The following is an 18,538-nucleotide window of genomic DNA, read 5'->3' on the forward strand; positions in this document are numbered from 1 at the left end:
GGCTTTTTTCCTCATCAATAAAATGACAGTTAAGTTGTTTGATAAATTTATTTCACATAAGAAGTTACTAAGAGAAAAAAAATGGTACTTTCCTCTTAATTCTTATATTCTAGATATAAATAAAATCAATGCTTAGACAAAAATTTCTCAGTTTTAATCACATTTAAAGAAGGAAGACTGCACAGGATTATAGGAAAAGTACTAGACTAGAAGTCAAAAGAATATTCATTAGTTAGTCTTAGCCTAACAATTTAACTGGCTATGAAGCTTTGGTTCTCTGGCAAATTTTCCTTACAACTGTAAAATGGATACAATGACTTCTATGACCCTTTTCTAATTCTCAAAAACCTAGAACACATGACTGATGATGCTATTGTCACATGCAGATAGAACTGAAGTTTAAAAATATTGAAGTACTACCAACAACCCTTTCCACACAATGCAGATGTAATTATTTGTAGAGTTGCAGCAGTGGCTGCTATTTAGAGGACCTACTTGTCAGATTCTCTATAGCTATTCTGCAACTACATCCTTTTCTCTCTAAACCTATCCTTTAAAATAATTTCTGCTACACAGAGGACTGTATATAGCTTTCTTTCCCAGCTCTGTTTGCCACAAAGTAGCTTTAAATGTGCCACAAACCCTGTTACAGTGAAAACATCACAGTGAAATTCTGGCAGCCTAATTCAAGCAAAACTCCATTGCAACTGAAAATGTGGACAAATTATTGGCATTCCTGGTAGCAGAATTTATTCTTATGTAATAAAACACAGCTTAAACAGATCCAATTTTTTAAAAAGTTTAAAACAATATAACTTAGCCTATTCTTACTCTCACCAAAATTCATCTATAAAACAATTTAATCCTAGAATTCATCCATAAAGTGATTTAATCTATCAATTACATGTAAATAACTCCCAAATCTACTTTCTTTTTTTCATTTCACTGTCTATGCAGTCTTTTTCCAATTAGTTTTCACTCTAATACCTATTAGATTTATCAGCAATATCTTGGATAACTCTCCTCTCTAAGAAAAAAAAAAAAACACACATAGACATTTTTTTTTCCCCAACTGTTACTTAAAACCTTCTTTTCTCCAGTTCCCCAGTATTCAGTTTTAGAATATGCTTAATTTTGTTCCTCATCATACACTCCACTTTACTTAGCCCTCTTAAGTCCCCCGTATTCTTCCAGGCCCTTTGTTTTCCTTGCCACTATATAAGTCTAGGTATTTAGCTGTCTTTCTTTTAACAGTAAAGGATAATTCATTTACTCACTTATTTATTTATTAATTTTATTTCCTGCCACAAATGATTTGCAATAATTACAAACTCACAATGAACCTACAAAGACTGGAAATACACAAACGAACAACACAATAGTCCTTGCCCTTAAGGAACTTAGATTCGTAATCACTAAAAAGTACAACACTAGTTGGTTTCCCTACCTCCAACCTTTCCCCACTTTAATGTATCTTTAGTTCCTAAAATACTTTCTATTGAATATTATTAACATGACCTACCTAATCTCAACAATGCCTAACGATATTAAATCCAAAGTAGATTATGTTACAAAAAAACCCACATAAGAAGTTAAGTTCTCAAAGCAAAGGCATTGAAACCGATTTCAAGTTGAGGGGAAACCTCAAATATTACCTAGTGAGTTGAATGAACTAAGGTGATAATTTCCTACTATTATGATTGAGATCTCGCTCTCTCTTTTTTTTTTAGAGAGGAAGAGAGAAGGGGCAGGAGGGAGAGAATCTCAAGCAGGTTCCACACCCAGCGTAGAGTCCGACATAGGGCTTGATCCCACAAACCTGAGATCATGACCTGAGCAGAAATCAAGAGTCGGACGCTTAACTGACTGAGCCACCGAGGTGCCCAAAGATCTCTTCTGAAAACTTATGAGGACTTTTCTCTCACACATTTCGCTCTTTGTAAGAAGATACACAAAAGGAAATCTTTAGACTAAAGTTTGATTTAGATGTCAAAAAACTTTCCAAGAAACCACTTTAACTTAATTTTGCATGTGATCTAGTTAGTGCTTTGATCTTTCAAATTCTGAACAGAAAAGTCCGTAGCAAACAATCAGATTCAGCATTCAGTTTGATTAGCATGTGATCCAGAGGGGGGTAAAAAGGTGTAATGTAAGATAAGCAAAATCAAGTTACTTTTGGAGGCTCAAGGTAGAGTCTGGTATTCGAGTCCTACCACTGAAAATCCCCTTCCCTTCTGAAGTTTTGGCTGATAAAGAATATTCATTTACACCATGAACTAGTAGCATGGAGCTATCTAATGCCTTCTATGAGGTGCAAGTAAAGTGGTAAAGAGAACACAGAACAGAGACAGCACTCGTCAATATTCCATTTGCTCACCTACATTTCTCAGTTTCCTTTGCAGCTAGTATAGGACCATGAATGGAGCACAAATGATATATTTCATTTCTCAGTTAACATAATTAAGAATCAATGCTCCATTTTCTTTCTCCCTTTGTGCACCTTGGGAGTTATGTATTTCACTGGTGAAACTATAACATACCAGTGTCTAAATGGGAGTTCCCAAGGGACTATGTGGAGCAAGGGCCTCCAATGATCTGCGCTGTACATATAATATGAATGAAAGTAAATATGTGTGGTTATGCCACTGGTATTTCAGGCTTGCTTTGTTATGGCAACACAGTCTAGCCCATCCTGATTAATACAGAAAGCTAGACTTTTCCCTCTAGCACTTCTGAGAGAACTGAAGATCCCTTGTCCATATGTAGATAAAAATGTGAGGAGGGGAAAAGGATTCCTCTCTGCAATCACAAAATCTTTTATTCAATCATTTTTAGAATAGTATTTAACTTACTGTGAAATTTCAAATTAAATTAACCACGAGGATTATTTATCAAAATGGAATATGAGCTAAAAAAAAAAAAAGGTTAGAATATACAGCCTTCATATTCTCTTCCACTTAACTTTTACTTCTAGAAACAAATGAAACAAACCAAAAAAAACCTACTTCGGGCACCTGGATGGCTTAGTTGGATAAGTATCCTACTCTTGATTTCACAGCTCATGTCATGATCTCAGAGCTGTGAGATCAAGCCCTGTGTAGGGCTCTGCACTGGGCATGGAGTCAGCTTAAGATTTTCTCTCTCCCTCTGCACTCCCCCTGCTAAAAAGCAAAACAAAACAAAATGAAAAACAAATAATAAAACCCCCCCCAAAGCCTACTCTAATTCAACTCTAATATAATTTTGGACACATGATACTATAATATGCCTATATGTCCCTCTACTTTGGGCCACGGCAATTACTCAAGAATTTATACTCAATTAACTTGCATTTCCTGGAGGGTTTTTTGCATTTAGTGTTCAAAAAATGATTTTCAGTGTCTAGTTATACCTTCCCCCCTCAACTAGATTGAAGATTCTAGTTTGCCCAAATTCAATCACCTTTTTATTTTTTTAAGATTTATTTACTTATTTGAGAGAGAGAGAGCGTGCGTGCAAGCAGGAGTGGGGGGAAGAGGAGAGGGAGGGAGAGTGGGATTCCTCAAGCAGACTCCCCACTGAGCACATGGAGTCCGATGTGGGGCTTGATCCCAGGACCCTGAGATCACGACCTGAGCTGAATCAAGAGCCAGCCACTCAACCACTGAGTCACCCCGGTGCCCCAAACTCAATCTTTTGAAACAGAATCCTGAAAGATAAGACAGAGCCAGGTGGGGATCCTTTTAATATCCCATTTAATTTTTTAAATTTAAAATTATGAAGCATTTCAAACAAAGTACAGGAAGTAGGTACACATGCACCACTATTCATTTTTAAAAGATGCTAACTTTTAGCTGTATTTGCAAATTCGCTGACTTTAAACAGACTGTACAATAGCTGCATGGATTAAAACCAGCTTATTCATTCCTTACTGATAGACAGTTTATCATAAAGTTTCATTATTTCAAATAGTGCTAAAACAAAAATCCTTTATTTTTGACTGCTGTATCTTTGTGCAAGAGTTTTTTTTACGGTAAATACTTAAAAGTAGAAATACTTGGTCATCAAGGATGCACATCTTCAACTTTACTGGGTATTTCCAAATTACTCCCTCAAACCACAGTTATGCTAATTTGTATTTCCAACAGCAAAGCTACAATTTTTCTACACCCTCGTTAAAACTTAAACGTTAGCTACTCTTTTTTGTTTTTTTTAAAGATTTTATTTATTTATTTGAGAGAGAGAGAATGAGAGATAGAGAGCACGAGAGGGAAGCGGGTTAGAGGGAGAAGCAGACTCCCTGCCAAGCAGGGAGACCGATGTGGGGACTGGATCCGGGGACTCCAGGATCATGACCTGAGCCGAAGGCAGTCGCTTAACCAATTGAGCCACCCAGGCGCCCAACGTTAGCTACTCTTATGGGTATGAAAAAATATTTCACAGTCTTACGTTTTCTGGTTGAAGATAAGATTGAATATTTATCATTTGAGTTTACTCTAATACAATGGCTATCAAATTTTAGCATGCATCAGAATCACCTGGAGAGTCTGTTAAAGACTGCAAAACCCAACCTCCAGAGTTTCTGAATCAGTACGGTCTTGAGTGGGGGCCAGGGAATCCTGATTTCTAATACGTTCGTTCCCACCGATGCTGATACTGCTAGTCAGAGAATCTCAACTAAAGAACCACACTGTTCAAGAAACCACACATTTAAAAATGAGGGTATTTATCATGTAGTCTATATACTAATTCTCCATTGGCTATACATGCTGCTATTACATTCTCCTAGTTGTAGCTCATCTTTTCATTTTGTTTTTGGAGTCTTTGATGCAGAGATGTTTTTAATTTCCAGGAAGTCAAATATATCAACCTTTTCATTTTTAATCTGCGTTTTCTGTGTCTTGTGTTGAAATCCTTCCCTATCCCAATGTCATAAAGGTACCCCCTGTTTTCTTTTTAAAGTTTTGTTTTTCATATTTAGGTGTTTAATTCCCCTGGAATTAATTTTTCTATAAAGCAGGGCTCTGATTAAAATTTTCCCACAAGGTTAGCTAATTGTCCAATATATTGAGTAATTCACCAGTTCCCTTCTAATTTTTCATTCCACATCTATTATGGTATTCTTGTTTACTTACAGGTTAAAAAGAATGCCATTTTTACTTTTAGTATTTAAAAACACCTTTCTCTAAGTTATAATTTAATTTAGAAAAAAAATCAACAATTCATCCTCGAGAGTAATATATAACAAAACGTATAATTCACTGATCCTTCTTGAACTTGTGTCAGAGATTCTTCATATAAAAATATTACCCAATAATTGATTAACATAGTAATAAAGCAGCTTTGATAGAACTTTTATAAATCTGAGTTTAACAGGCAAATACCTGTTGATAACTAGTATGAATATATGACCTATATTATATATTAAAAATGAATGAAACAGCTGTTACTTGTGCTTGACAGACTGACCCTTCAAATCTAATCTATCTAAAGCAGTAAGATATAGTAGTAGTGACGTGTAGAATATAGAATTAGAAGGCTTAGAGCCAAATTCCAGATTTGCACTCATTAGCTTTGTGATATTAGCAAGCTGTTCAAGCTGAGTAATCTGTAAAAGAGTGATAAAATGCTCATAAAATTTTTGTGAGGATTAAAAGCAATTTATAAAATATATCTATGATAGATATTATTATTATATAAATATTATTCTGAAATGTAATTGCTTAAAAGATTTTTGTAGAAGAGTTTATGGTTCAAATTCTAACAAGTACATAATCTTTTATTTGAAAAAGCAAGATGTCTTGTAGGAAATATTTTAGCCTTGTGACCTCCACTAACTTGGGAGGTATACCATAAGAACAAGGCTCCTAGGTTTCATGTGTGAGCATCACACTTGCCCCTAAGTTATTGAAGACAGTGTTCCACCAACAGTGACTTTCTACAGGGTGAATACATATCCTCCTCCTAAGCCATCAAGATGAAATAGAAGTTAGAAATTACTTCTGACAACAACTGTGCTATTAGAGAAAGAAATCAATTTAAGCAGAATAGGTCAGAAACAAAAGCTTTCCTAAGTTGGATTTGGAATGAAATATGTAACTTTCCACCTGTCTTCTATCATAAAAAATACGTGAAACAATATTCTATATTTCAAAAACTGAGTTTCGGGGTGCCTGGGTGGCTCAGTCGTTAAGCGTCTGCCTTTGGCTCAGGTCATGATTCCGGGGTCCTGGGATCCAGCCCCACATTGGGCTCCCTGCTCAGTGGGGAGTCTGCTTCTCCCTCTCCCACTCCCCCTGCTTGTGTTCCCTCTCTTGCTGTGTCTCTCTCTGTCAAATAAATAAAATCTTTAAAAAACAAAAAAAACCTGACTTTATTTTTAGCATTTCTGCCTCTGAACTATCAATATAAATGGATGGATTGCTGAGGATCAGGGAGAATTTCAAATGTCTGATTACCAGGACTTGAAGCCCTCCAAGCAGATGATGAGGAAATATATTCCCAGTATTTACTGCCATGGAATATAGTTATAAGATAGCCTGAATGGAGAGATCCGCTCCTATTTTTAGGGACCATCTTGAATCGGGTTTATGCTATAATTTCTCAAATGTCAATAGAAAGGAATTTCTCCTGTTTGAAATCAGTTTCGCTATAGTGATGTGTTTCCTCTTATGAGACTTCCCTCTCAGGTGTTACTGAGGTTTTTATTTTTTGTTTGTTTGTTTTGTTTTTAAATAAGGTCACAAAACTGGGAAAGGGCTGATGTTTACTAAGACCAAAACAAATTGAAGGCTCAACTGTGAAGCTTTCATGCAAATCCATGATGGTGAATTGACATCTGAGGATCATTATTTTTATTTCCAGAAAAAGCAGAAACTCTTCTACTGAGATGTATAAATACCCTTCAAAGAACTAGCTAGGTTGACAATGACTGAGTTCTGGTGGAAGATGACCAACCAGGCTATCACATCCATCATTAGTTCTTCAAACTTTACTTTTCAAAGGGGTATCAGAAAAGGGTCTTTTATAAAAAGTTTTAACTTAAATTTGTATGCAGAACAGTCAGCTTAAAATCTAGAAACCTACATTCTCCAGTTTGACTGTTTCTTCCGTTAACCATGTATAGAGGGAAAATACATACACTGAGAAGACAGTCGTGCTGGAATTTGCGTTTGATTTTATAAACTACAGAAACAAAGCAAAAAACAAAACATAAAAAAAAAATCTAATTTTTTTCTCCTCAGGTGACACTGATTCAGGAGCACAGTACTAAAAGGCCTCTTTTTTCACCAGCATCATTGACAGAAGGACTAAAAGGGGGAAAGTAGAACCTTATTCTATAGCCTTTTTTTAATTTATGGAAACAATCAACATACCTGATACTATATTCTCTCAGGCCCCAGCAGTTGTGAAAGCTGTCCTCCCACAGGATTGAATAAGGAAGATAGAGAAAAAGGTCAAGGTATGAGGACTCTAGTTTTCAATGCTTGTTGCTTAGAATTCTTAATTTTCACTTGCCTAACTTGCTATGATAGAACTATGGTGGGCGTGGGGGTGGGGTGTGATTTTCTTTTGAGCCACCTGCTATAAACAATGTTAAGAGGAAGTTGTTTTTCCATTCTCTAGAAAATATAAATCAAATGGGGAGAGTAATTTTTATTGTATTTGTGTTATTGTGAGAATTTACTCTATTTGTAAACCTACTGAATTAGATATAAAATGAAAATGGTTTAATTCTGTTTAAAATATTCTGCTCTGAGCAATGTCCACAGTAGCCTAACTGTGGAAAGAGCCGAGATGCCCCCTTCAACAGACAAATGGATAAAGAAGATGTGGTCCATATATACAATGGAATATTACTCAGCCATCAGAAAGGATGAATACCCAACTTCGCATAAACATGGACAGAACTGGAGGAGATTATGCTAAGTGAAATAAGTCAAGCAGAGAAAGTCAATTATCATACGGTTTCACTTATTTGTGGAACATAAGGAAGAGCCTGGAGGACATAAGGAGAAGGAAGGGAACAATGAAGGGGGAGGAAATTGGAGGGAGAGACGAACCATGAGAGACTATGGACTCCAGGAAACAAACTGAGGGTCTTAGAGGGGAGGGGGATGGGGAATGGGTTAGCCCGGTGATGGGTTTTAAAGAGGGCACATATTGGGGGCGCCTGGGTCGCTCAGTCGTTAAGCATCTGCTTTCAGCTCAGGTCATGATCCCAGGGTCCTGGGATCGAGCCCCGCATCAGGCTCCCTGCTCAGCGAAGAGCCTGCTTCTCCCTCCCCCACTCCCCCTGCTTATGTTCCCTCTCTTGCTGTGTCTTTCTCTGTCAAAGTCAAATAAATAAAATCTTAAAAAACAAACAAATAAATAAATGAATAAATAAATAGATAAAAATAAAGAGGGCACATATTGCATGGAGCACTGGGTGTTATACGCAAAAAAATGAGTCATCAAAAACTAATGATGTTCTGTATGGTGACTAACATAAATAAATAAATAAATAAATAAATAAATAAATAAATAAATAAATAAATAAAATATTCTGCTCTGGATTACGAATGTGATCTGAGTCCATTTGAAAGACATCAATTACTAAGGGACAGCTTTAAAAAAAGTAAACCAAGGCTGACAAGCAAACTTCAGTGAAATCCAAACTTACTTCCTTCTAATTCTGCTGGGTGATCTAAAGAATCCATGACCATCTGAAAACAAAGTAACAAACCAAAACCCCTTTCAGCTTGCCTCAACTACAATCAAGCCTAGAGAACCTCTGACATCAAGAAGCCTTGAAGGGCTGCAGTGTAAGCACTGGAAAAATCACACTCTAGGGTAGGTAAGTAAGGTATTTCTCAGTAGAGTGTGTGTCATATATTAGGAAAGTTCTGCACATAAAATTAGAACTAGATTAAGTTATGAAAGAAGAAAGCTAAAGAGATTGCCATGGACATCTAAACATCTAATTGTACCTAACAGTGGTCATTTTAAAGAACATGCTTTAAAATATACTGGTTTTTTTTTTAAAGACTTAATAATAAAGAAGGAAGCCGCATCTCTGAAACTGAAATAATGAATAACATGGTATCAAGTATAATGCCTACATAAGTGCCCAGAAGACTAAAGACCAAACAAAGTGCTGAGACAAGGGCATATTGTTAAAATATTCACATAGCAGGTACAAAGGTTCAAATAGGCAGAGGGTACATAAGGTGATAGATGTGAATCACTTTGAAACAGAATTCAGGGGACACCTGGGTGGCTAAGTCGGTTAAGTGTCTGCCTTAGGCTCAGGTCATGATCCCGGGGTCCTGGGATCAGGTCCCACATCAGGCTCCTTGCTCAGTGGGGAGCCTGCTTCTCCCTCTGCTTGTGCTCTCTCTCTTTCTGTCTCTGACAAATGAATAAATAAAAAAAAATCTTAAAAAAAAAAAAGGAAGAAACAGAATTCAGGAGAGCCATCTCTAGGGAGAACACCACTACCCATAGTTAAATTCTATAAAGAGTGACCACCATTAGATGATCATGTAATACTTCTTTGGATCACTTAGGTGAGGCAAAGGTTATTATCCACATTTCTGTATCCCTTACAAAAAGACTCTAGGATTCTACTAGTAGTTGGGGATGGGGTGGGAGCACTAACAAGGAGAAGGTTTAGGTCTTTCTAGTCACTGTGTTTTTACTTTTTTCAGCACAGGAAGCAAGGATGGTCTCTGAGAGAGACGCTATTATTACATTCCCCCGAAAAATGGATTTCTAATTGATTCTTCAAGATTACAAAGCTACAGCCTCAGTAGAGGTGTAGGCCAGAGAGAGGAACCTTCAGTTCTATAGTTGCTTTCTCCATTCCTAGTAACCTCTCATTTTGCCCATGACTTAAAATAAAAAGACAGAAAAACCATAATACTGTAAGAATTCATTTGTTTTCTACCAGACCACACTTTTGTGTATTATGCCATTCTTATGAATACCAAGATATTAATGAATATTGAGCTTCTTTCAGGTAGTAGTAAGAGATTGCCATTACTCTTTCCTATTTTTCTTTTTGAAAATAAAATGAATTTGAAAGCTAGCTGACAATGGTTAGGGCATTCTTGATAATTATAAAAGAGAAGAGTTACTAGAACTCATAATTTGCGCCTTACTGGCAATTTAGTCCACTTGAATCCCTAACAGGAGGGAAAAAAACAAAACAACAAAACAAAACATTATGACTGTACTGTCCTCCCATACAAAGAGAGTATGAAATAACTCAAGATTAATGCAAAAAAAAAAAAGAATAAAAGGTTCAATATCCTCTAAATGGCCTGGCCCCATAGATTTTTTCTTTATGATACTGAAAAAACAGAACCAGCTATTTAAATCTGGCCCTTTTGTCAAGTCTTCCTCCCTGCTGTAGTAAATTCTACACAAAAATGCTCTTTCTTTTGAAAGTTACCCACTTCTTCACCAACTGACCAAAGGAAAAAATCAGATTTTGAAATAGGTCTTTGCTTACTAACAGTAACCCTAGGGCCACATCACAAGATAAACCCTATCTTCTATTCTAACAATGAGCTCCTTTCAAGCTACAATGTATTTTAATTAGATACTGCAAACAAAACTTTTAGTTTTAATGAAGACTGGATTAGTAAATTGACCTTGGTCATCATTTAGTATTCATTACAGCAAGGATCTGAGGTGAGAAAGCATGCTTTCTCCCGTAAAAGAGGGAGAGGAGGAAGTCTCCCAATTGTATACATTTCATACATGCCCCCTCAATGACATATTATACTATGTATCTCTGGAGGGCAGGAGAGGACAAGTGCCTCTTCTTTAAAAATTATTCCTTGAGTGAGTTACTCAAAATTATGTCTGGGAGTATATCATCTATCTTAGAAAGTCCCACTCTAACTTCATTTAGTCTGGTTCTCAGGAAGCAGACACACCATACTCTTAACATTTCACGGATCCTTTAGTTCCTGTCCAATCACTGCATCTGTAGGCACACTGAAATAACTGGCTTCTAAGCTAAGACATTAACCATGGGACAGACTTGAAAAGTTTAAAAATTAAATGAGAACATTCATTCTTTCATCCAGCACTGTCTACCATGCTTTAGGCATGACCTTAAATTTTAATACTAGGAGAGAGACAATCAACAAAATTTAAAAGTAAAACATACGTTATATGGTTATGATAAATGCTATGAAGAAAAAGTGTTGGGAGGGGATACAATTTATTTATTTTTATTTTTTTTTAAAGATTTTATTTATTTATTTGAGAGAGAGAGAATGAGAGACAGAGAGCATGAGAGGGAAGAGGGCCAGAGGGAGAAGCAGACTCCCCACTGAGCGGGGAGCCCGACGCAGGACTCGATCCCGGGACTCCAGGATCATGACCTGAGCCGAAGGCAGTCGCTTAACTGACTGAGCCACCCAGGCACCCGGGAGGGGATACAATTTAAACGAGAGTGGTCAGGGAAGGTTTCACTGGGAAATAAGATGTTTCACACGATGACCAGCCAATGGGAAAGACTCTCAAAAGAGCTATCATAATTCTTTGTTCTACCCTACTTTTGCTTTTCTATTGACTAGTTGTTGTAATGGCCAGCCAGGGCAAAACCTGACAGTAAAGAGAGGCTGTCTTCTCATTATCTGTCCTCATATATACTATTATGGTTCCCTCAACCCTGTAAAGAATGACTCTCAGAAGAACCTTGCCCCAAAAGAATCTAACACAGAGGTCACAAACCCAAATGCCAGGCAGGTAATGCAAATGATTAAAGTAAACTACAGGGAAGAAACATCTATGTTGAGGAGCTAAAAGCCTGGTGGGGCTTGAGAAGATTGAAGAGCATACGTCATGTTTGAAAGGGATAGGGGCTACGTAGGCCCAGCCAACTGTGGAAGTTGTCATGTGGAAGTAAGGACTTAGGGTCCTGAGTTTTGAAGAGAAACCAAACACACAATTTTTTTCTGTGAACTCTCCCAATTTTAAAATATGGCAACCAATCTGAAATTTTAAAAATGTCAGTGTGGGCCAAACAAAACACCTCTGTGGAACAGATCTAGCCTGTGGGTCTCTAGAGTAGTTCCTCTGATCTACAAGGTCAAGGGCAAGCAGGGGGTGGGGAGGTGGGGCAGAGGGGGAGAGAGAATCCTGAAGCAGACCTCCCACTGAGCATGAAGTCCAATGTGGGTGGATCTCAGGACCCTGAGATCACGACCTGAGCCGATAACCAAACCAGGCCTTTTCTACACCAAACGCTCATGGTTATTTCTCTCACATTTTAGGATTTCCTACAGCTGTCAGGTAGTCCCATTTAACTTAAGGCGACTAAGCAATATGGACTGAGTAGCTTTCGAATTCTGCTGGGGTCTAGCCAATCCTCTGGTATTGGGTATATCAAGGTTAGATTTTGCCTCACCTGTAAAATTGGTTATAAAAAATATAATTGGATCAGCTTTACAAATGTATAATGACATTGTAGATCTAAAGTGTTATAACTAATGAAAATTTTAGTTTAAGATATTTTATTATTAAAGTAAAAATCAACTATATTCACTGCAAAAGCATTAAAATATTAACAAAAAGCTTTATTCACAATTATACCACTATAAATATTTTCATTTGTCTTTTCCTGATAAACAGGCAAAATGCTGGGCTTTAAAAATAGCACAGATACAATTTTATATTTTTCACTTCTATATTTCATAGCGGCACGGTTTTCACAATTGTAATTGATTTAAATAATTAGAATCATTTTAGCTATTTTGTTTTAGTGAGCATGTTTTGAGTTCTTTAAAGGGCATTCAAACAAACTGCATGCAAAAAATAAATTGCATTTAGAATTACTGACTACTAAAATTCAGTAAGATAATGAAGTCAGCTTTTAATTTCTTCATTTCAGATTTATTTTAAAGTTGGAAAATCATTTTCAGAAACATTTTCTTGATTATAATAAGAAACAGAATTTCAAAAAATTCACATATAAACTCATATTTCATATACTTTAAAAAATGATATAGTGTACCACAGTGTTTAAATGCCTGGGCTCCGGAGTCAGACTACCTAGATTAAAAGCCTAATTCTACCAATTATCAAGTTTTATGACCTTGGGTAAATTACTTAACTTGTCTGAGCCTGTTTCTTTTTCTGGAAAATGAAGATGAAAACAGATTAATCTCATAGGCAAATTAAGAAGGCTGAACGATAAAACATGTAAAGCACTTGTCTGGCATATGGTAATAAATACTCAGTACTAAGAACAACAACAACAAATACAAAGAAACGCTCTGTGTGGGGATATTATATACATATTATACATTCTTTTTTATAATTACTGTTTGTGAGTAATCATTCAGCAAGTGTTTACTGAGTATATTCCACATACTAGACACCATGCTACACACTGAGGATATAGAGACCAAAAAACAGTCTTTACTTCCAAAAGCTTATTTTTGGAGAAGAAAACAAATTAATCTGGTGATTAGCATACTATGTGGTAAGAGCTTTAATAGGAACACAGAGCATTTTACAGGGTACATGAAAGCAGGGGCCCTTAACTGAGAAGGCAAGGCAGATTGGTTGAACTTGTATGTATGTATGCATGTACATTCTTCTTTGTCTTTCTCTGGTATAGAGGATACGAAACAAAAAGCCCCTCCATGTTCTAGTTTCCCTTACAGCTCGGAGTCCCAAGTGACATCATTCTGGAGACTGAAGGTCCTGAAGTGGGTTTTCAGAATGGAAGCAAGTATCCTAAAATAAAGACAGAGCTTCTCCAGAAGAAAGCCCTTTTGCTCTTCCTCCCTTCTTCCTGCCTCACCATTTGGACAAAAGCACGTAAGTGCAGTAGCCATCAATGATGTGAGCGGACAAACGTCAATAACGGCAAAACAGAAAGAGCCCAGGACTCCAGTGGCATTGTTGAGTTACTGCACCACTCTAGAACACCTAACACAAACTCTTATTTCTGTAAGACACCCATAGTTCGGTTTTCTGTTACCTTCTGTTATCTGTTATCTGAATGCACTGCTCTAGATAAACAAAACTTTCTGAAAAGTTTCTGAGCTGAGTCCAAAAGAAGGAATAGGAGTGATCCAAGTAAAAATTTTGAGAAAGGCACAGCTGGTGGAGGAAACAGCATCTACAAAGGCCCTGGGGAGGAGGGAGCATGAAGTGTCGATATCGGCATCTGTTCTACAATATGCACCTTCTGGCTTCTCGGATGGCTTTAGCCGAGATTCCCAACCTTTTCCATTCTTCATTCACTGTATTTCAGGGATTCAATACTCTCCTCTCAGTGGTCCCATATGGGGAGCATTCATTCTTAAATGGTATGTTCTATGATGATGAACATAAAATGTGTCTTTGACTAATATTTAGACTTCCAGAAACAAATTTATGGTGATTTGAGTCAATTACAACTACGTTATCAATTTACACATATTCAACTAAAGCTGCCATGTGTGCTTCCTATGTGCCAGGTACTGTATTTACATTAATTATCTCACTTAATATTCACAACAACTCAGTGGGTTGGTACTATTATTATGTCTTTCTTTAGAGAAGTGAATTAGGTAAATAATGTCCAAAATCAAACAGTAATGATAATACTGCCTGGGGCAAGGATTCAAACTCAGGTCTATTTCATTCTATAGCCTCAGCTCTGAGCCATTCTGCTATACTGCTAATCAGTTTCCTTAGTTTCTGGCCTCTTGGTTCCACTTTACTTGCTTAAAACCTTCCCGCACCTATGCAGTAAGGTTTTCAGTTCCCCATCTGTACTCTGTGCATTAGAGTGGTGGTGGTTCAGGCTGGTTATCTCATAACAGGAGAGGATGGAAGGAAGAAGGATACGTAAGCAGAGTAGAACAAGGGAAAAGGGGAGAATGCCAGAAAAAAAAAAAAAAAAGCTCAACACTATATTAAAAACTAATGATGTACTATACAGTGGCTAACTGAACATAATAAAAATAAATAAATAAATAAATAGGAAACAGACTGAGGGTTTGCTGGAGGGGAGGTAGGTGGGGGGAATGGGGTAACTGGGTGATGGGCATTAAGGAGGGCACTTGAGGTAATGAGCGCTGGGTGTTGTATGTAACTGATGAATCAACTAAATTCTACCCCTGAAACTAGTAATACAGTATATGTTCACTAAACTGAATTTAAATAAAAAATTTAAAAAAAAGAAAGAAATGTTCTTTTCCTCTCAAGGAATGAAACAAGTTTCTGTTCTTACTGCCAGATTGTGAAGTAATTCCAAAAAATAAATTCAAATTATTAAGCAAGTATAAGGTCTCTAAAAGGCCTAAATGGAAGGTGGCAACACTTCTTTATATTTTAAATCTCAATGTTTAATAATTGATTAGTTTATACTCACACACTTAACAAATATATATATATTGATCAACCTCATGTACCTTTGAATCATATTCCAATGAATAGGTTCTTATACTGAAGAGGTTAAGAACAAATAAAAAATGCTTATTATAATGATCATAGATGTGACTACATAATACCAAGAAAGGTAATTAAGCACAGGTTAATATGGGACAGAAGATGTATCAAACTCAGACCTGAGAAATCAAAGACGCCGTTCCAGAGGGGGTGATATCTAAGATGAATCTTAAAATATAAGTAGGTATAGCCAATAGAAAGAAAAAGAAAAAACAAAAAAAGAGGAGATCATCTAGCTAGACCAGTGTTTCTCAACTTCAACACTACTGACAATTTTGGGATAGTAAGACTGTTATGAGGTAATGCCCTGTATTTTGTAGTATGTTTAAACAGCCTTGTCTTCTACCTACTTGATGCTGATCACACACCCTGTGTGTGAAAATCAAAAATGTCTCCAGATATTGTCAAATATCCCATAGGGGGCAGAAATGCCTCTGGTTGAGAACCACTGCTCCAGACCTGCACTGTGCAAACTGGTTGCCACTGGCCACATGTGGCTATTTAACTTGAAACTAATTAAAATAGAATAAAGGTCCAGTTCCTCAGTCACATTAGCCACATTTTAAGTGTTCGACTAGCCATGTTTTAATGGACAGCGCTAGAGAGAATATATTCTCTTCTCTTATTTCACAACTATTCACTACAGCTTAATGATAGCCTGTGGGTGGAATGAAGAATCATAAGATTAAACAAGAGTAAGGCCTGAGTATGAAAGGTCTCCCACACCATAAGATAGAATAATGGGGAGCCAGCGAGAGGTTTTAAGCAAGGGTGTAAAATAAACAGATGCACATTTTATTAAAGCTGATTTTTTTAAAAAAAAGATTTTATTTATTCTTTTAAGAGAGAGAAAGAGTGAGAGCAAGAGTGTGCACAAGAGGTGGGGAGAGGTAGAGGGAGAGGGAGAAGCAGACTCCCGGCTGAGCAGGGAGCCCAACGCAGGGCTCAATCCCATGACCCAGAAATCATGACCTGAGCTGAAGGCAGACACTTAACCATCTGAGCCACCCAGGAGCTCCTTTATGAAGCTGATTATATAATGGTGCTATGGAGAATGGAATGAAAGTGGAGAGTCTAGAAGCGAAGGAATAGCTGTAGTATTTCCAACAAGTATGGTGATCTGGATTAATGCAGTAGCAGTAGGGATGGACAAAAATGAAGCAATAAAAGGGCAAAATTGATAGGACTTGGTGACTGACTAGATATGAGGTAGCTGAGGAAAAGAATGAAGTCAAGAATGACTACCAGGTTTTTAAGATGGATGAGTGAGTACACCCTCTAAGACAGTATGGTAGAAAGAATAATCGTCCTCCAAGATGTTCAAGTCCTAACCCTCTAATCCCTGGAACCTGTAAATATGCTACCTTCCATGGCAAAAGGGACTTTGCAGATGTGATTAAGGTCCTTGAGATGGAGAGATTATCCTGGATTATCCAGTAGGCCCAATGTAATCACAAGTGTCCAGATAAGAGGCAGGCTGAGGGAGCTTTGAATACAAAAAAAGAGATGTGTCAGAGTAACACAGTGGAAGACAGACTTGAGCAGCCATTGCTGGCTTTGAAGATACAGCCATTAAAAGCTAGTACAGGCAAGGGAACAGACGCCCCCCACAGAGACCAGTGTTTGAAAAGGCAAAGTACCAAAAGGAAGACATGAAATATCTTTAAAATCTACACAAATCATTAGGTAGACTTGGAATCTACTGCGGAATATTAAACTGTATAAGTACAGAAAAACTCCATGAGGCTGGGCAAAGAACTACCAAGGAACTATACCTGGCTGTGACATGTTCAAATTCTAATCAGACAAAATTGAGCGATCTCAGTGAATACCCAAGGAATGCAGTATAGACATTAGAGAAGTCGTATTTTAGTATAAAAGCTAAATTCTAAAGTAAACGACATTCTAGACTTGTCCCAGCAAAGCTTAAACACAACAAAGGATCAAACTATCTTATAAGTAATTTAGCTGCTGGCCAAAAAAAGTTGTAATACACTTTAAAGGAAGAGAACAAAATCCAGACACTATAAACAAAGAAATGAATAAGTAAATACTAAATTAAAAATAACTAGATATGCAAAGAAGCAGAAAAACATGACCCATAATTGCAACAATGAAAAAAATCAGTAAACAGAACAAACCTAGACATAATATAATTAGCAAACAAAGACTTTAAAACAAGTATTATAAATACGCCCAAGGATTTAATCAGAGAAATGGACAACAAAACAAAACAAAACACCCAAGTGGAATTTCTAGACCTGAAAAATTCAGGCTCTAAAACAGATAATTCACTCAATGGGATTTACAGCAGATTAGATACAATCAATGGAAAATATTAGGAAATGTGATAATAAAGAAGCATAACCTACCAAAAATGAGGTAAAAAGAGAAAAAAATAACTAAGCATAACCTCAGTGACCTACTTTGAGCCGCAGGATGTCAATGAAGAAGAATATTTAAATGGCTAGGAATTTTTTTTGAAAATTGGTGAAAAATATAAACTCACAGGTTTGAGGAGCTCAATGAACCACAAGCAGGACAGAAACAAAGAAAATCATACTAAGCCTATTTTAACAGCACTGCTGAAAACCACTAATAAATAATCTTACAAGAAGTCAAAGGAAGGAAAAAAAAAAAGGAATGTATTAGGGAAGTGGGAGAGAGAGAGGCAGACTCCCCGCTGAGCAGGGAGGCTGATGTGGGGCTCAATCCCCTGAGATCATGACCTGAGCCGAACGCAGATGCTTAACCAACTGAGCCACCAGGCGCCCCCACAATAAACAAGTTTTGATAAATACTCAACTACTTGGAAATTGATCAAGATATATCTAAGTGTTCCATGGGTACAAGAATAAATCAGAATGGAAAATAGAAAAAAAATTAATTGAATGATAGTGAAAACACTACACAAAAATTTATGGAATGCAGCTAAACCAGTGTGTAGAGGACAATTTATAGCATTAAAAATGTTTACATAGGAAAGAAAAAAAGTTTAAGTTTCCATATTAAGGAGCTAGAAAAATAAGAATAAATTAAAACCAAGGTAAGCAGAGAGAAAGAAATAATACTAACTAGAAGAGAAACAAAATGGAAAACTGATAAACGAGAG

General features: G+C 36.8%; 1 protein-coding gene across 4 annotated transcripts in view; it reads right to left on the reverse strand.

Annotated features, from left to right (window-relative positions):
• The window catches only part of RFX7 (regulatory factor X7), a 137,314-nt gene that overhangs the window by 56,299 nt on the left and 62,477 nt on the right, over positions 1-18,538 (reverse strand). The gene's annotated exons all lie outside the window — the stretch shown is intronic.

Source organism: Callorhinus ursinus, unplaced genomic scaffold, assembly GCF_003265705.2.
Source record: "Callorhinus ursinus isolate GAN/ISIS: 27379988/994484 unplaced genomic scaffold, GSC_fseal_2.0 scaffold25, whole genome shotgun sequence".
NCBI lineage: Eukaryota > Metazoa > Chordata > Mammalia > Carnivora > Otariidae > Callorhinus > Callorhinus ursinus.